At 33.0% G+C, this 9,661-nt stretch overlaps 1 pseudogene; it reads left to right on the top strand.

Annotated features, from left to right (window-relative positions):
* The first annotated feature begins 3,484 nt into the window (after nucleotides 1-3,484).
* Nucleotides 3,485-9,326, top strand: LOC132639784 (mitochondrial import inner membrane translocase subunit TIM44-2-like; annotated as a pseudogene).
* The last annotated feature ends 335 nt before the right edge of the window (nucleotides 9,327-9,661 follow it).

Raw genomic sequence — 9,661 nt, 5'->3', positions numbered from 1 at the left:
TCTAATAATACAAAGGCAATTGGTCTTTTAAAAAGAGAAATAAACCCTCCTCTAAGAAATATTTTTCATGTAAGATGTAGTTGTCACATTTTAAATTTAATTGTTAAAGATGGTCTTATGCATTTTGATGATTCTGTTCAAAAAGTTAGAAATGTTGTTGCGTTTCTTTTTTGTAATGCTAATAGGGGAAGAATTAGAGATTTTAAGAATGCTTGTGTGGAAAATAACCTTAGACCTGGGAAAATTTAAGTAGAAATTGAGACTAGGTGGAACTACACTTACATTATGCTACAACAAGCATATGAGTATAGGATTCTCATACAACAAGTTCACAACAAATATAATATTGATAGTGAGGATTAGTTAACTTTTAGGCATTGGGAAGATGTTAAAGAATGTATTGAACTCTTAGAAAATTTTTATAATGCAACTCTTGCTTTTTCTAGACAATTCTATCCCACGGTAATTGGAATTTTAGCCTACTTAGCGGAAATAGCTAGAGTTTTACAAGAGTATAAATATAAACCCGATTATCAAGTGGCTATTTTTGAAATGATAATCAACTTTAAGAAGTATTTTTTTCCCATCCCAACTTTGTTTATATTGGGTTCCCTTTTAAATCCTTGTTTAAAAGTGTCTTATACTAAAAATTTGGTTAGTCAAATTTATACATTTTTAGAAATTGAAGAGGGAGTTCAACCATCTTTAGCTGAAGCCGATCTCGCTATTGATTATGAGTTTAGAAAAATTTTTACTCATTATTCTAGTTTGGAAGAACGTGCTACACCCGTTGCTCCACGCCCTACTACTTCTCAGAGTAGCAAAAAGGGCTTGTCGGGTTTAAAAGTTTTACATTCACATCCAACTTCTTCTTCTACTGCAAACTTTGATGAATTTAACTTTTATTTGATGCAGCCAAATGTGGATATCAAGGATGACTTGGACGTCTTAGCATGGTGGAAGAAGTACAAGGCAAGCTATCTGGTACTTTCAAGAATGGCTCGAGATATCCTTACGGTTCAAGTATCAACCGTGGCTTCGGAGAGCGCATTTAGCCAAGGAAGACAACAAATTGGAGACCATAGACATTCATTATCCGGCTTTAGCTTGCAAGTACTAGTGTGCATTCGAGATTGGATTAGATCGGAGCGACGCAACCAAAACTCAGAAGCGGAGCAAGGCGAAGAGGAAGAAATTGAAGATTTGATAGCTAGTGGACCGGACCAAATGGAAGACTTTGAAGATATTTCCATGACCGAATATGATGTGGGGGGAATTAACGAAATGGTTCAAAATTGGTGATTTTATTATTCTACTATTTTTGTATAACTCATGTATTATTTGCAAGTTAAAAAAAATACAACTTGCAAATAAATGTTATCCAAGAATGAATAAAATATATGGCTCATTGAGCTTTCTTCTATTTACTTGTGTTCATATTTTTACTTTTATTAAGTTAGGAATATAAGTATATATAGTAAGTATATATAGTATACAAGTATATATAGTATATAAGTAAGTGTATATAGTATATAGTACATACATAGTATATATATTATATATAGTATATAAGTAAGTGTATATAGTATATAGTACATACATAGTATATATATTATATATAGTATATAAGTAAGTATATATAGTATACAAGTATATATAGTATATAAGTAAGTGTATATAGTATATAGTACATACATAGTATATATATTATATATAGTATATAAGTAAGTATATAAGTAAGTATATATAGTATACAAGTATATATAGTATATAAGTAAGTGTATATAGTATATAGTACATACATACTATATATATAGTATATATATTAAGTATATATTGTATATATATTAAGTTATACCTATATATATATATATATATATATATATATATATATATATATATATATATATATATTAAGCTATACCTATATATAGTATATAGTACATATATATAGTATATATATTAAGTTATGCATATATATGGTATATATATTAAGTTATACATATATATAGTATATATATTAAGTATATATTGTATATATAGTATATATATTAAGTATATATTGTATATATAGTAGATATGTATATATAGTATATATATTAAGTTATACCTATATATATATATATATATATTAAGCTATACCTATATATAGTATATAGTACATATATATACATATATATAGTATATATATTAAGTTATGCATATATTTAGTATATATATTGAGTTATACATATATATGGTATATATATTAAGTTATACATATATATAGTATATATATTAAGTATATATTGTATATATATTAAGTATATATTGTATATATAGTATATATATTGAGTATATATTGTATATATAGTATATATATTCTGTATTGCTGACTTGCTGTTAGGCTGTTAGTCAGTAAATATTTAAACTTTAATTATAAAGTTGTATAACATATGTAAATATACCTACAATATACAAATAAATACTATAATATATATATATATATATAATACAAAAAACAAAAAAAATATTTAAACAAGTCCAAACCGGACCGGTTCCGATTTGGACTTTAAAACCGGTTAACCGGAACCGGTTAGGCGGTTCCGGTTTTGGAACCGGAACCGGCCGGTTTCCTAACCGGTTCCCGGTCCGGTTCCGGTTGGAACCGGTTGACACCTCTATGCATAGGTGGTGTGGTATGTGGGTATTCGTCCTTATAGTGTATTCAATAAGTTCTCCAACCAGGTTAGAGACCAAACCCACAGGTATATTGCTATCTGGTGGTTGCTTTTCTTATATCTGTTTTTACTTGAAAGCCTCTAGCTTTACCACTTTTTTTTTTTTGGAAGGATAGAGTGTACGCAGACCTTACCCCGATCTTGGGAGGTAGAGAGATTGTTTCTGATAGACCCTCAGCTAAGAGAAGGCAAATGAAATCAGTTCAAGAAAAGAAATAATGGAAGTGAAAAAGCCATGACAAAATACTATAGAAACCACAACAAAGCATTCTGAAAAAGAAACATTGTATACAACAAAATAATACGAATATTAAAGTACAAGAAACAACAAATAGTAACAGGAATTAAAGGACAAGAAACTATAAAAGTAATAATATGTTGGAAATGCAACAGTTAGCGTTCGGCCGAATTGAGAAGTGTTTTTGTTGGTATTAATAAAAACAGTTGGTGTTTGGTCTACCTTTCCATAAAAAAGTGTTTTTAAGCGTCAAATTATGGAAAAAGGTATGTACATGTCACTTTAGAATTAGTAATACTGTTTAGAAAGAACCTTTTTTAATTATTTTTTTTTTAATTAAAAATCCTCAATAATAACGAGTCGTTAACACTTTATCCACATAAAAAATGGATTTATAAACCTTTCAAATAGTATGTAGCAGTAAGCAAAGAAATGGCATTGATTATTAGTTCCCACTCAAGAATGTCTTTGGAGATGAAAATATCTTTGAAAGGATTAAAGGGATAGTGTGATAAGATCTTTGGAAATGCAGTATCAGCCAAATGTTGTCAAAGGTGCGCTTAAAGCACACCTAAGCCCTGAAGCGAGGCGCAAAACATGATGAGCACTTCGCCTCGCTTTATGGGGCGCTTCGGTGTCGTCATCAAGGCTCCAAGGCATACTTTCCTTGCCAATGAATGCAATCCTGAAGATGCGGCAATAAACAATTGATATTTCACTTTATCATAATTTTTGGTCAAATTCTTTGTCCATATATTTGTTATTCATGCTTATGATTATTAATCTTGGGCTACACAAACATATTTGTATTTTTTGTCCATTTGCGCCTTTTTTTTATTAAAGTCCACACTTTATTTGCGCTTTGCGCTTAAAGCTTTTGGACCTTAGAGCTTTCTTGCGCTTTCCACATTTGATAACACTGGTATATATTAGCATACTTGATTCTTAACATTTCATTTTTTTCCTTCGGTGGTGGGTGGTACGGGGACATGTTGGTATCTTTTGAAGTGAGAAAGGAGAGAATTCAACTACTTCTCAATGTTACTAGTAAATATTAAGCTGTTTGTGTCTCCCTCTCCATCTATACGCTTCGTTAGTGCGATTGGGTTTATTCATCAATGCTTATGGCTGCAGAAATCAAGAATTCCAAAAGTCTGTCAAGCAACTGAAGGAGAAAGCTGAGGAGTTGAAAGAAGATTTTAAAACAAGGTGCCTTATAAATATCCTGTTAATATAATGTTAGAGATAATAGTCAAAAACACACCTGAACTATCGTTTTTCAAGAGTTTCACACTCCAACTATCAGTTGTTCTATTTTCCTACCTAAATTATCACCATCTATGTGTTCAAAAACGATAGTTCAGGTGTGTTTTTGATCATTAACTCATAATTTTAAGGTGTTTTTAGCCTTTTCCTTAAGGGGCGAGACATACTGCTGTATGTCAAGGCTGCAGAACTTCCAATGAAATGATGAACTGCCTAATGCAGAATCAAGCAGACAACTGGGACGCTTTACAAACATGTAGATGGTGTTTGGATGGAGGCTGAAGTTACGGCAAAAAAGGTATTCCCTCCGTCCCAAAATGAGTGTGCTCTAGCTCATTTAATCCTCATTAAGAAAAACAATAAATACAAGGTATATTTTACTAAGTTACCCCTATATTAAATGTTTTTTGAAAATTGAGCACTATTAAGAAGAAGTAGTTCTTTAATATAAGGGTATAATTGGAAACAATTAGTACTATTTTTTGTCTTGAATTTCTAAAACGACAATTATTTGGGACATTTTTTTTTTTGCTAAAGCGACACTTATTTTGGGACGGATGGAGTATTGGTGCAACCTTCGTCAGTTCCTCTGGTGCTGGTCTAAATATTTGATTGCTGAATGAGATTATCATGCTGTGCAATTTTTCTTCTAGGTATCAAGATGGTATGCTGAGCTAACTTTGTTAATTGTTTTTCTAGTCTTTGCCCTTCTTTTGTTGATAAAATAATAAGGGGGGTCCAGAGGATGCAATTAGTACAAAAATGAAGGGAGCTAGGGAAGTCCAGGCATGACATATTTACAGACTTTAAATTGCAGCAACAAGTTAGATTAGTAGACATTCAGCTTTATGGAGTGTAAACACTTTCAAAACTTCATATTACATTGTTTTGCAGTAGAGCTTTATCCTGTTAGTATTCCATTTAATTGTATCTTCGTTTTGTGTGGGTTCTGAGTTCTTTTCATAGAATTCTAATAAAGATATTTATCTTTCAATCTTCAAATCCTGAAAGTTCCTTCAAAATTGTAAAGTTCTAGTCCCTGCCTTTTGAGTTAGTGTAATTTGTCTTGTAGGTTTATGCAAATGTGGAGGAAAAAATATCTGTTACGAAAGAGGAGGTTGGTAATCTTGTGCCTAACTCAGCTTAGCATTGTGCCCAATTATGGTTAACTCTTTAAGGAGGTGACGGTTAGTCTCATTCCTATTTAGGTCAAAGAAAGCTTTGGAGTAGGGAAGCAAGAAGCTCCAGGATCACGCGGTCACTCTGACACTTCTAGTCCAAATACCAATGAGAGTAGTGAGTCTGGTTCCAGTGATAGTGCGGAAACCGTTTATAGCAAGGTTAAATCTGCTGCTTCAACGAAAGCCTCACCGCTCTTTCAGAGAATAAAAGAAGCAAAGCCTGTTGACTTTGCAAAGAAGGGCTACTATGTTATATTGGACGAGTTGAAAGGTCCTGTTCAGAGAAAGCATATCGAGTATTCTGCCTCCGCACAAGAAACTTCATCGAACTTTGAGAGGAGCACAAGAACTGATGTTGTTATCTTACCATCAAAGCAATCGAAATGGAATAAGAAATGGGAAACATTCAAGGAAAAAGTAATTTCTTGCTTATTAGACTCTGCTGAGATGCCAGTGAAGTATTTTCTCGCATATTACTAATTTGCATTGAATTTTTATTATTCTCAGATGCAGGGTCATCCTCTTTCTAATCGCTTCACTGCAACGTATAAACCTTTTGTACGTCACAACGTTCCAGGAGGTACTTTCAGATTCTCAACGTAATTTTATCTTTTGTGCTAGTAATAGATTTTTCATTTTTAACTTTTTCCCTCTGTTATGTTTAATCCAATGAGGATATACATGGCTTGATCTGGAATGCGTTTAATGTGAAGTTATTTTAAAGTACTTTATGTTCTGGATGACAGTTTGCAGAAGATATTCGTGAGAGATTGGAAACAAGTAATAATCCCCTTGTTCACAAAATCCAAGAGTATGGCTACATGTTACCATTTTAAAAGTAGTATTATGCTTAGAGTTCAATTTAAGATCAACATATAATTTCCATCTTAATGTTACAGTAAGATTGAAGGAGAATCTTCAACTGCAATGTCATATAAAGAGATTTACAGCAGAAATCCGTATGATTACTAGCTTCTTTTGCTAGACTTTCCATTTTCTTTTGTCTTGTTTTTCTATAAATTTGAAATATGTTTTGTGAAGGTCATTCTCTTTGCCTGAATTTGTTGATGAGGTTCAAGAAGTGATTCGACCAGTTCTTGATGCTTTCTTCAAAGTAAGTATGCACAAGTCCACTAAAGCTCATGGACAGATTTACACTATTCTTAGTATGGGTAGAAAATGGGAGAGGTAGAAGGAAGGTTGGGGCGGGGCTACAAGCACAAGTCCGGGTTCGGCCGAACCCAGTAGCTTTGGCTCAAACCCTATATTTGTCTTAGGAAATTTATCTGATATGCATAATTGTTAATTTAGAACCTATTGACTTGGAATAATTAAAATTTCGAACACATAAACTTCAAATATTGGCTCTGCTTCTGACTAGGAAGGGTATGGTATAAAATTTGCTTGGTTCAATATTAAAGTGATATCTTGCTTCTTGGGTCAATAGGGAGATACAGAGGTGTTAAAGAAACATTGCAGCAAAGAGATAATTGAGCGGTGTAAAGCAGAACATCAAGCTTTTGATAGCCAGGGCATCATTTTCGACAACAAGGTAAGAAAAATTACAAGTTGTTAAATTAGCTTGCATTTTGGATATTGTATATAAGTGCAGTGAAGGGAAGGGGGTTAACAATATATGATGTGTCCATACTTTTTGTGTTACAAATCTATTCCCAGTGTTAGCAATAATGAAGTGTACAAACTTTTTGTGTTACAAATCTATTTTCAGTGATTTCTATTAGCATGCCAGACAAGGACAAAAGCTTGTAACAGTTGAATATAACTAAAATTGTTTTGGGGTTTAGTAACAGTTGAGCTGTTTCCCTTTTTTTTTTTGCGGCCGTGGATTTTGAAATTGTCTGACTTCTGTCATGTAGCCTGGTCTAAACCTTGTAGGGTAATTTTTTCTTTCGCTTTTAAATATACTACTGCGCTTCGCCAGTGGCCTTGATATGTTAAGCACTGGACACTGCCTATAACAGTCCAGTGGGCTTGATTTGAAGTCCACCCTGATTTTCCACCAAAGCTCAAACTAAAATTCTGCATGAATTGTGACCACCTCTCATTTGGTATACTACTTACATTAAGGGGGTTGAATAGCGCATCAAACTTTTCTTTAACGCTGCTAGAAAATCTGATAACCCTACTGAAAATGAGACAGATTTTACATATTTCGGATATTGAAGTGCGGGAGACAAAAATGATGGGAGACAGTCCCTTAATAATTTTGGGGGTAAGAGTCTTTCCTCATTCATTTTCTTTGTATGTCTAAACCAATGCAGTGCACCTCTTGAGAGAACAAAAATTTAGCCCCTGATAGTAATCTTTCTTGGGTAATCAGTTCCACACGCAGCAGGTCTACTGCATACGCGATAAACTTGGTTCAATTAAAGAAGGGGGAAAGGTATGTATGTATTATATCTCTTTTGTTGGTTGCTGTTATTCTCTTGGTCCTGCATTGGCTATTCAATTCTATTGATCCTGCTGCTCAATATGGTATTTTGTAAAATATCCAAACAAATTGCCTTGTTGCATCGCTGTGGTCAAATTGTCATTTTTCTATGTTACTGGTGTGGTTTTCATACGCAGAAGTGAGTCAACTAAAGATGTACGATGTGGGTGGGATTAGTAGTTTTCTCTATTTTCTTCAATCGTAGGAAATAGCATCAGCGGGGTATAAAAAAAAAAAAATATATATATATATATATATATATAAGATAGACTTGAATGGCTGTCAATCGGTATTCTACATGATGTGATGTTGCTAGTTTCATCTGCTAGTAGGTTAAAAAAAAAGTGCCTCTACTAAACATGAAAAAGACTAATTAAAAGGGCAAAAGAGACGCAGTCTTTTTTCCCTCCCTGATAGTGTAATACCAAGACCAGTAAGAGAGGCTGAACTTCATCCCTTCAGACAAATTAAGGTTGTCTTACATACACACTAGTGGAATTTCATTTTACTCCGCTTTTTTAAATAGTCGGAAGGGAATTGAGTAAAATATCCTTGACGTCAACTCATCTAGCTTGGAAGTCTTAAGAATGCAGCAAAAACGAAGGGTAACAAGTAGCAATTATTCTTAAGCATTTTATATTCTAATACCCTTGGATATGCTGTAGAATGATCCCAAACTCATCATTGAACCTAACACTTCCATCCAGATTTGAATTTTTAACCCTGGTATGGCTAAATATTTGCTGTATTAGGATACAATACACACTGTACACTATGCTTGGGCTATGCAACTAGGAGAAGACCCTGTATGGAAGCTTATAGAGATGCAGCAACATGGTGTTGCAGCCCTTATCTAATCAAGACTTGCTTCATCAAAGGAGTGGATATTTTTGCTACTAGGGGCGGATCTAGGATTTCTTGAACATGGACACACCACTGAAAAAGGAAAGAAAGAAAGCGTTTTGTTCCTCCATGTAAATAAACTATGTTTTCCATCAAGTGCGCCATTCAATATTTTTGGAGCATGAGTGCCAACAACTAATATTAGATCAGTTTTAGAAAATAGTATTCCCGTTCCTCTAACCAAAATACACTAACCTACGGCTAAATATTCCCTGTTCCTCTAATCAAAATACACTAGCCTACGCTCGCAGCTTTCCAAAAAAACAAAACGTTAATTATAAGTCGTATATATTAATATACATCTCGAACATTTAAAAAGAAAAGAAAAAATTGGAACACGAAAAACGTGAAATGCTGGTTATAGGCAATATAAACACAAAAAAATCTAATAACAACGCAGATTTCCCACCAAGGCCTAATTAGCTTGGAAGCAGATTTTAGTGAACCGAACCTGCTTGCCGTATTTTCTTATTAAAAAAATTTCATTCTAATATGGCGACTTAGAAAGAATTACCAACGTATTCAATGAAAGAACTAACAGAGGTGCATATATAATACTCCCTCCGGTTTGCTTTATTTATCATAGTATAACTCAGCACAAAGTTTAATCGAGAACGGAAGATTTTTGAAATTTGTGATCTTAAATATATTATAATATTTGTATGGTTATATAAAATTTTAAAGTTATAGTGTTATACAAGTCATAACAATTGTATGGCTATAAAACTCTCATTAATTAAGGAATTATATGAACGTGCGACTCTTCTTTTAACATACAATAAAGAAATATTGGTGCAAACAAAGTGGGGGAATATTAATTTATATGTACTATAGAGTAGAAGAATACCTTGAAAGTAATGTTAGGTTTTAGTTTTAAACTCACCTTATATATAGAACCATT

The sequence above is a fragment of the Lycium barbarum genome, chromosome 5, assembly GCF_019175385.1.
Source record: "Lycium barbarum isolate Lr01 chromosome 5, ASM1917538v2, whole genome shotgun sequence".
In the NCBI taxonomy this organism is placed as follows: domain Eukaryota; kingdom Viridiplantae; phylum Streptophyta; class Magnoliopsida; order Solanales; family Solanaceae; genus Lycium; species Lycium barbarum.
The sequence above is the reverse complement of the archived record's forward strand: the minus strand, read 5'-3'. Positions and strand labels throughout refer to the sequence as shown.